Below are 10,467 nucleotides of genomic sequence, written 5' to 3'. Positions count from 1 at the left end.
AGACAGAGAGGAGGAGAGAGAAGGAGAGAGAGAAGGAGAGAGAGAGAGAGATGGATGGGCATTATATTTTCACCTCAGAGAGGCTGCAGATGTATTTCAACACTCACACGCACACTCACACACACAGACACACACACTCACATACACTCACACACACAGACACACACAGACAAGCAGGGCTATGAGTCACAGGTTTTCGTGTAAACCTTATCAGTCATCCATGTCAGCGTGTGTGTGTGTGTGTGTGTGTGTGTGTGTGCGTGCGTGTGTACCGACATTGATTAAGTGTCACTCTTCGTAGGACGTTGCTATGACGATGACCCCCAAGGGGTGTGTCAACAAGTGCAGGTGTGTGGTCATGAAGACAGAGACTGGTTGCCCTTTTCTTGTGGCAACAGGTCACAAATCTTGCTGCTGTGATTGCACACTGTGGTATTTCACTCAGTAGATAAGGGAGTTTATCAAAATTGGGTTTGTTTTCAAATTCTTTGTGGCCTGTTGCCACAAGAAAAGGGCAACCAGTGAAGAACAAACACCATTGTAAACACAACCCATATTTATGTTTATTTATTTTCCCATTTGTACTTTAACTATTTCCACATTGTTACAACACTGTATATATACATAATATGACATTTGAAATGTCTTTATTCTTTTGGAACTTCTGAGTGTAATGTTTACTGTTAATATTTATTGTTTATTTCACTTTTGTTTACTATCTACTTCACTTGCTTTGGCAATGTTAACATACGTTTCCCATGCCAATAAAGCCCTTAAATTGAATTGAATTGAGAGAGAGAGAGAGAGACAGAGAGAGAGAGAGAGAGAGAGAGAGAGAGAGAGAGAGATTGGGAGAGAGAGCAGGAGAGGAAAGAGAGAGAGAAAGAGGGAGAGAGAGAGAGAGAGAGAGAGAGAGAGAGAGAGAGAGAGAGAGAGAGACATACAGTGGGGGAAAAAAGTATTTAGTCTTTATTTAGTCAGCCACCAATTGTGCAAGTTCTCCCACTTAAAAAGATGAGAGAGGCCTGTAATTTTCATCATAGGTACACGTCAACTATGACAGACAAAATGAGAAAAAAAAATCCAGAAAATCACGTTGTAGGATTTTTAATGAATTTATTTGCAAATTATGGTGGAAAATAAGTATTTGGTCAATAACAAAAGTTTCTCAATACTTTGTTATATACACTTTGTTGGCAATGACACAGGTCAAACGTTTTCTGTAAGTCTTCACAAGGTTTTCACACACTGTTGCTGGTATTTTGGCCCATTCCTCCATGCAGATCTCCTCTAGAGCAGTGATGTTTTGGGGCTGTCGCTGGGCAACACGGACTTTCAACTCCCTCCAAAGATTTTCTATGGGGTTGAGATCTGGAGACTGGCTAGGCCACTCCAGGACCTTGAAATGCTTCTTACGAAGCCACTCCTTCGTTGCCCGGGCGGTGTGTTTGGGATCATTGTCACGCTGAAAGACCCAGCCACGTTTCATCTTCAATGCCCTTGCTGATGGAAGGAGGTTTTCACTCAAAATCTGACGATACATGGCCCCATTCATTCTTTCCTTTACACGGATCAGTCGTCCTGGTCCCTTTGCAGAAAAACAGCCCCAAAGCATGATGTTTCCACCCCCATGCTTCACAGTAGGTATGGTGTTCTTTGGATGCAACTCAGCATTCTTTGTCCTCCAAACACGACGAGTTGAGTTTTTACCAAAAAGTTATATTTTGGTTTCATCTGACCATATGACATTCTCCCAATCCTCTTCTGGATCATCCAAATGCACTCTAGCAAACTTCAGACGGGCCTGGACATGTACTGGCTTAAGCAGGGGGACACGTCTGGCACAGCAGGATTTGAGTCCCTGGCGGCGTAGTGTGTTACTGATGGTAGGCTTTGTTACTTTGGTCCCAGCTCTCTGCAGGTCATTCACTAGGTCCCCCCGTGTGGTTCTGGGATTTTTGCTCACCGTTCTTGTGATCATTTTGACCCCACGGGGTGAGATCTTGCGTGGAGCCCCCAGATCGAGGGAGATTATCAGTGGTCTTGTATGTCTTCCATTTCCTAATAATTGCTCCCACAGTTGATTTCTTCAAACCAAGCTGCTTACCTATTGCAGATTCAGTCTTCCCAGCCTGGTGCAGGTCTACAATTTTGTTTCTGGTGTCATTTGACAGCTCTTTGGTCTTGGCCATAGTGGAGTTTGGAGTGTGACTGTTTGAGGTTGTGGACAGGTGTCTTTTATACTGCTAACAAGTTCAAACAGGTGCCATTAATACAGGTAACGAGTGGAGGACAGAGGAGCCTCTTAAAGAAGAAGTTACAGATCTGTGAGAGCCAGAAATCTTGCTTGTTTGTAGGTGACCAAATACTTATTTTCCACCATAATTTGCAAATAAATTCATTAAAAATCCTACAATGTGATTTTCTGGAGAAAAAAAATCTCAATTTGTCTGTCATAGTTGACGTGTACCTATGATGAAAATTACAGGCCTCTCTCGTCTTTTTAAGTGGGAAAACTTGCACAATTGGTGGCTGACTAAATACTTTTTTACCCCACTGTAAGTAGTACTGTTAATGTTCCTATATGGACCAGGCAGATATTTTAAGTCAGTGTATTGTAATCCTGGTCCTGGGGACCCAAAGGGGGGGACATTTTGTTTTTGATGATTTGATTGAGGTGTGCAACAACAATGTACACCCCTTTAGGTCCCCAGGACCAGGATTACAATATACTGCTCATAATGAAGAAAATAACACGGACATGGGGACCTGATCCTAGATCAGCACTCTTACTCTGAGACACTGGGATACAGATGGCCCCAGTTAAACAAAGAGAGAGAAGACAGAGAGGAGACAGAGAGATGAGAGAGGAGAGAGAGAAGGGAGAGAAGAGAGAAGAGAGAAGAGAGAGAGAGGAGAGAGAGAGGGAGGAGACAGAGAAGAGAGAGGAGAGAGAGAGAGAGAGAGAAGAGAGAGAGAGGGAGAAGACAGAGAAGAGAGAAGGAAGGAGAGAGAAAGAGAGAGGAGAGAGAGAGAGGAGAATTAAACAAGAGGTCATGTCTGGAGGGTGGAGGGTGGAGGGTCTTTCTGATTTCTTTGTAAACGCACCCTTGGGATTCCATAAATTACCGTCTAACACACACACACACACACACACACACACATACACAGGCACACAGACACACAGACACACAGACACACAGACACACAGACACACAAATACACAGACACACAGACACACAAACAAACACACAGACACACAGACACACAAACACACAGACACACAGACACACAAACAAACACACATTAATATACAGAAACAGGACAAGGAGGCTGAGCCAAACTCTTCTAAAACAACATCTGACAGAATTCCTGATGAATCAGAAGATAAACAGAGAAAACTTTGGGAGCGTGTTGGTGTGTTGGTGTGTTTTGTGTGTGTGTGTGTTTCTCAGTGTGTGTGTGTGTGTGTTTCTTAGTGTGTTTGTGTTTCCCAGTGTGTATGTGTTTCCCAGTGTGTGTGTGTGTGTTCCCCCTCTCTCTTTCATGTTACAGCCACATAGATAGAAGACATATTATTCAGAATTTCTCCTGTGATCAACTAGTCAATAATTAATGCGGAACACACACATATACACACACACACACTGATACATGTTGAATACAGAACAACGTTTGAAGGAGAAATCATCTGTTAATGTTTCTTTCATACTCTCTCAGGTGAGAAGACAAGTGCAGGTTTAGTGTGTGTGTGTGTGTGTGTGTGTGTGTGTGTGTGTAGTTGAGACCAAAGAGGTGGGTTGAAAGAGTGTTTCATATCTAATCTGACAAACACATCCTCTGTTACAGACTGGTGTAGCTCCATAGTGCTGTTATAAAGCATTCATAGTGCTGTTATAAAGCATTCATAGTGCTGTTATAAAGCATTCATAGTGCTGTTATGAAGTATTCATAGTGCTGTTATAAAGCATTCATAGTGCTGTTATGAAGCATTCATAGTGCTGTTATAAAGCATTCATAGTGCTGTTATAAAGCATTCATAGTGCTGTTATAAAGCATTCATAGTGCTGTTATGAAGTATTCATAGTGCTGTTATAAAGCCTTCATAGTGCTGTTATAAAGCATTCATAGTGCTGTTATAAAGCATTCATAGTGCTGTTATAAAGCATTCATAGTGCTGTTATAAAGCATTCATAGTGCTGTTATAAAGCATTCATTGTGTTGTTATAAAGCATTCATAGTGCTGTTATGAAGCATTCATAGTGCCGTTATGAAGCATTCATAGTGCTGTTATGAAGCATTCATAGTGCTGTTATAAAGCATTCATTGTGTTGTTATAAAGCATCCATAGTGCTGTTATGAAGCATTCATAGTGCTGTTATAAAGCATTCATTATGTTGTTATAAAGCATTCATAGTGCTGTTATACATTTACATTTACGTCATTTAGCAGACGCTCTTATCCAGAGCGACTAACAAATTCACCTTATAGCCAGTGGGATAACCACTTTACAATGTTTTTTTTTGTTTGTTTTTTTTTTGGGTGGGGGGGGGGTAAGGGGGGGGGTAGAAGGATTACTTTATCCTATCCCAGGTATTCCTTAAAGAGGTGGGGTTTCAAGTGTCTCCGGAAGGTGGTGAGTGACTCCGCTGTCCTGGCGTCGTGAGGGAGCTTGTTCCACCATTGGGGTGCCAGAGCAGCGAACAGTTTTGACTGGGCTGAGTGGGAACTGTGCTTCCGCAGAGGTAGGGGGGCCAGAGGTGGATGAACGCAATGCCCTCGTTTGGGTGTAGGGACTGATCAGAGCCTGAAGGTACGGAGGTGCCGTTCCCCTCACAACTCGGTAGGCAAGCACCATGGTCTTGTAGCAGATGCGAGCTTCAACTGGAAGCCAGTGGAGTGTGCGGAGGAGCGGGGTGATGTGAGAGAACTTGGGAAGGTTGAACACCAGACGGGCTGCGGCATTCTGGATGAGTTGTAGGGATTTAATGGCACAGGCAGGGAGCCCAGCCAACAGCGAGTTGCAGTAATCCAGACGGGAGATGACAAGTGCCTGGATTAGGACCTGTGCCGCTTCCTGTGTAAGGCAGGGTCGAATGTTGTAGAGCATGAACCTACAGGATCGGGTCACCGCCTTGATGTTAGCGGAGAACGACAGGGTGTTGTCCAGGGTCACGCCAAGGCTCTTCGCACTCTGGGAGGAGGACACAACGGAGTTGTCAACCGTGATGGCGAGATCATGGAACGGGCAGTCCTTCCCCGGGAGGAAGAGCAGCTCCGTCTTGCCAAGGTTCAGCTTGAGGTGGTGATCCTTCATCCACACTGATATGTCTGCCAGACATGCAGAGATGCGATTCGCCACCTGGTTATCAGAAGGGGGAAAGGAGAAGATTAGTTGTGTGTCGTCTGAGTAGCAATGATAGGAGAGGCCATGTGAGGATATGACAGAGCCAAGTGACTTGGTGTATAGCGAGAATAGGAGAGGGCCTAGAACTGAGCCCTGGGGGACACCAGTGGTGAGAGCACGTGGTGCGGAGACAGATTCTCGCCACGCCACTTGGTAGGAGCGACCGGTCAGGTAGGACGCAATCCAAGAGTGAGCCGCGCCGGAGATGCCCAGCTCGGAGAGGGTGGAGAGGAGGATCTGATGGTTCACAGTATCAAAGGCAGCAGACAGGTCTAGAAGGACAAGAGCAGAGGAGCGAGTTAGCTTTGGCAGTGCAGAGAGCCTCCGTGACACAGAGAAGAGCAGTCTCAGTTGAATGACCAGTCTTGAAACCTGACTGGTTTGGATCAAGAAGGTAATTCTGAGAGAGATAACAAGAGAGTTGGCTAAAGATGGCACGCTCAAGAGTTTTGGAGAGAAAAGAAAGAAGGGATACTGGTCTGTAGTTGTTGACATCAGAGGGATCGAGTGTTGGTTTTTTGAGAAGGGGTGCAACTCTCGCTCTCTTGAAGACGGAAGGGACATAGCCAGCGGTCAAGGATGAGTTGATGAGCGAGGTGAGGTAAGGGAGAAGGTCACCGGAGATGGTCTGGAGAAGAGAGGAGGGGATAGGGTCAAGCGGGCAGGTTGTTGGGCGGCCGGCCGTCACAAGTCGCAAAATGTTATCTGGAGAGAGAGGGGAGAAAGAAGTCAAAGCATAGGGTAGGGCAGTGTGAGCAGGACCAGCAGTGTCATTTGACTTAGCAAACGAGGATCGGATGTCATCAACCTTCTTTTCAAAATGGTTGACGAAGTCATCCACAGAGAGGGAGGGGGGGGGGGAGGGGCAGGAGGATTCAGCAGGGAGGAGAAGGTGGCAAAGAGCTTCCTAGGGTTAGAGGCAGATGCTTGGAATTTAGAGTGGTAGAAAGTGGCTTTAGCAGCAGAAACAGATGAATAAAATGTAGAGAGGAGGGAGAGAAAAGATGCCAGGTCCGCAGGGAGTATAGTTTTCCTCCATTTCCGCTCGGCTGCCCGGAGCCCTGTTCTGTGAGCTCGCAATGAGTCATCAAGCCACGGAGCTGGAGGGGAGGACCGAGCCGGCCGGGAGGATAGGGGACATAGAGAGTCAAAGGATGCAGAAAGGGAAGAGAGGAGGGTTGAGGAGGCAGAATCAGGAGATTGGAGGGAGAAGGATTGAGCAGTGGGAAGAGATGATAGGATGGAAGAGGAGAGAGTAGCGGGAGAGAGAGAGCGAAGGTTGCGACGGCGCATTACCATCTGAGTAGGGGCAGAGTGAGTAGTGTTGGAGGAGAGCGAGAGAGAAAAGGATACAAAGTCGTGGTCGGAGACATGGAGGGGAGTTGCAGTGAGATTAGTAGAAGAACAGCATCTAGTAAAGATGAGGTCAAGCGTATTGCCTGCCTTGTGAGTAGGGGGGGACGGTGAGAGGGTGAGGTCAAAAGAGGAGAGGAGTGGAAAGAAGGAGGCAGAGAGAAATGAGTCAAAGGTAGACGTAGGGAGGTTGAAGTCCCCCAGAACTGTGAGGGGTGAGCCATCCTCAGGAAAGGAACTTATCAAGCATTATGTTATGAAGCATTCATAGTGCTGTTATGAAGTATTCATAGTGCTGTTATGAAGCATTCATAGTGCTGTTATGAAGCATTCATAGTGCTGTTTTGACAGCGAGATCACACCAGATAGAATTCTGTATTCAACATTTGTCCAGGTCCCCAGGACGCCCGGAGATGCCTTCAATACCATCCACTAGGGGCAACGTGAGCAAGTGTTGCCAAACCGTGCGCTTCGGCTCTGAGGATCACGGGTTCAATCCCGCTGCCAGGCACTCATCTTTTCTCTGTTTGTATTAACCTTATCCCAAACCTTAACCATTTGGAATGAATGCCTTAACTTAACGTCGTTTTTTCAGCAAGATTGACTTTGAAAACAGAGACAGACATGTGTTCTATGTGTTCTTTACATTTACATTTACATTTGTCATTTAGCAGACGCTCTTATCCAGAGCGACTTAACAGTTAGTGCATACATGTATGTTCTGTGTGTTCTATGTGTTCTGTGTATTCTGTGTGTTCTATGTGTTCTATGTGTTTTGTGTATTCTGTGTGTTCTATGTGTTCTGTGTATTCTGTGTGTTCTATGTGTTCTGTGTATTCTGTGTGTTCTATGTGTTCTGTGTATTCTGTGTGTTCTATGTGTTCTGTGTGTTCTATGTGTTCTGTGTGTTCTATGTGTTCTATGTGTTCTGTGTATTATGTGTGTTCTATGTGTTCTGTGTGTTCTGTGTATTCTGTGTGTTCTATGTATTCTGTGTGTTCTATGTGTTCTGTGTATTCTGTGTGTTCTCTGTGTTCTCTGTGTTCTATGTGTTCTGTAGCAGGTACACTACTAACCAGTAGAAAGCTGAGAACACACAGATACACACAGATACACACACACAGATACACACACACAGATACACACAGATACACACAGATACACATACACACAGATACACACAAACACAGATACACACAGATACACACACACAGATACACACACACACACACACACATGCACATATACACACACACACACACACACACAGAGATACATGGGGTGAAGCGTAACATCTTTAATAAAACACCTACTCAACAACATCAAAACAAAACTCAACCAGTCAAAATAATACAACACTGTGTGTGTGTGTGTGTGTGTGTGTGTGTGTGTGTGTGTGTGTGTGTGTGTGTGTGTGTGTGTGTGTGTGTGTGTGTGTATGTGTGTGTGTGTGTATGTGTGTGTGTGTGTGTACAGCAAGACTTTACCTATGAGAGACGGAAACAAACAGAAATAAGTGAGGTTGAGAAAAAAAACTATTGTTGTGGTGTCAAGAGAATTGGATCTTAGAACTCATAACCAGAACTCATCTCTTAGAACTTATCAGAACTCATTTAATAGGATCTCACATGAAAATAGAATCCATAGAACGGGCTTGGAACCTCTAACCCTGGCAATTTGACTGGTAAATGCATGGGTACACTCACAATGGCTGACCTGGTATTGTGATGCAATCAGCGCCGGCCCTAGCCTTTTGGGGGCCCTAAGCAAGATTTGTTTGGGGGCCCCCTCCCCCCCCACCTAATGGGCAAAACATTTCAGTGGCTCCCCTCTTGACGGCATATATGTTGTTTTAGTTTTTAAATCGATTTCCTGCAATTCTACACATTTTGCCATGGGGCGTATAGAAACTTTTGCAGTTTTAAAGCGAGTTTTCGGGCAACTCTACACATTTCGCCATGACGTGTGCGACATTAATATGATATCTGAGTGAGAGTGACTAACATAATCAATGTGGGGGCCCCCCCTGGGGTGCACATGCCCTGCGTGATTACTACAAGTTTAGATAGCTGTCTAGACTAACTTACCAATCTAAATAGTGTTAGCTGACATGGCTAAATGAATGACTGTCAGTGACTGACATAACAAGAGGAAAGCTGAAGCACAACTACATGTCCAAATAGCACCAGGGGTATTCTACTGTTCTACCTTTCAACAGGAAGTTGAGACCCCGACTGAGTTCCTTCTTTTTCTTTTCTTGTCGGGTCCCCTAGCAGCCCCATAGTGGGGGATTGGGTAATTTCCCTAGCAACGTTCCGATGTTGCTATGTTTCACCTTGTCTACTTTAGTTACACACTGGAACACAGAACACAGAACACAGAACACAGAACACAGAACACAGAACTATTTGTGCGTTCGGTGTTCATCCTTGCATAAGCTCAAGCAACACTTGTTACCAGTCCTTCACTGATCCAAATGAACCCAGAGACAATGAAATATGTTTTAACCATATACAGTGGTTTTCTCAGGTAATATAATACGTTCTGGCGGTTGTATTTAGCCTACAAGGGCCCTCATTACTTTTGCCTGCTAGCCAAACTAAAGACTGCACAACATTTGCTAGCTAACACAGCTCTCAAAACATTCAAGCTCCCAAACAGCTACATAAAGCGCTGTTCTGGCATCTGAGAAAATCCATTTAGCACCTTTCAACAGCTTCTTATCTCGTATTGTTTGGAGATTCCTCCGGTCCGGTACATACATTGCTTTCTGCAAGCATGGACAACAGAATGTGTGTAACAATTGTAACCAAAGCTTAAGCTGGCAACCTCATAATATTGCTAGGGGAAATTACCCAAAATGCAATATGATTTGCAAAATTGTACCTTTGATTTATAATATTTAATTAATATGCAACTTTTACAAGTTTCGCACCACACAGTGTTCATATTCCTAAAAGTATCTACCTGATGTTTTGAAACATTGGAGTTTTGTTTCTGTCACGCCCTGGCTCGGGGGACTCTCGTATGTTGAGCCAGGGTGTTAGTTTCTATGTTTTGCATTTCTATGTTGGCCAGGGTGGCTCCCAATCAGAGACGGCTGTAGCTCGTTGTCTCTGATTGGGAGTCATACTTAGGTAGCCGTTAGGCTTTCATTATTTGTGGTTTCTTGTTCCGTGTTGGTTCGTGTATGTAACCGGGGACGTCACGTTTTCGTTTTGTTGTTTTTGTTCGTGTGTTCATTCATTTAATAAAATGTTCGCATTCAACGCTGCGCCTTGGTCCTCCTCTGTAGATGACGATCGTGACAGTTTCCTGCGTCACAGAATGCCTTTTCTGAAGCTTTTTTTGGTGGGTGTGTCAAGATCGTCACAATGATTGGACCAAGGCGCAGCGTGATATGCGTACATCTTCTTTAATAGTGTACTGGCAACACGATACAAAATACAAAACAACCAAACGAAATGTGAAGTCCTCGGTTAACAACACAAACCAACACGGAACAAGATCCCACAAAACACAAGTGCACAACAGGCTGCCTAAGTATGGTTCCCAATCAGAGACAACAAGCAACAGCTGATTCTCGTTGCCTCTGATTGAGAACCACCCCGGCCAACCTAGAAAACACATGAACTAGAAACTGAACATAGAACACAAAACATAGACCCTACACACCCTGGCTCAACATATGAGAGTCCCCAGAGCCA

Source organism: Coregonus clupeaformis, chromosome 20 (assembly GCF_020615455.1).
Source record: "Coregonus clupeaformis isolate EN_2021a chromosome 20, ASM2061545v1, whole genome shotgun sequence".
NCBI lineage: Eukaryota > Metazoa > Chordata > Actinopteri > Salmoniformes > Salmonidae > Coregonus > Coregonus clupeaformis.
This window is presented reverse-complemented; position numbering follows the sequence as displayed.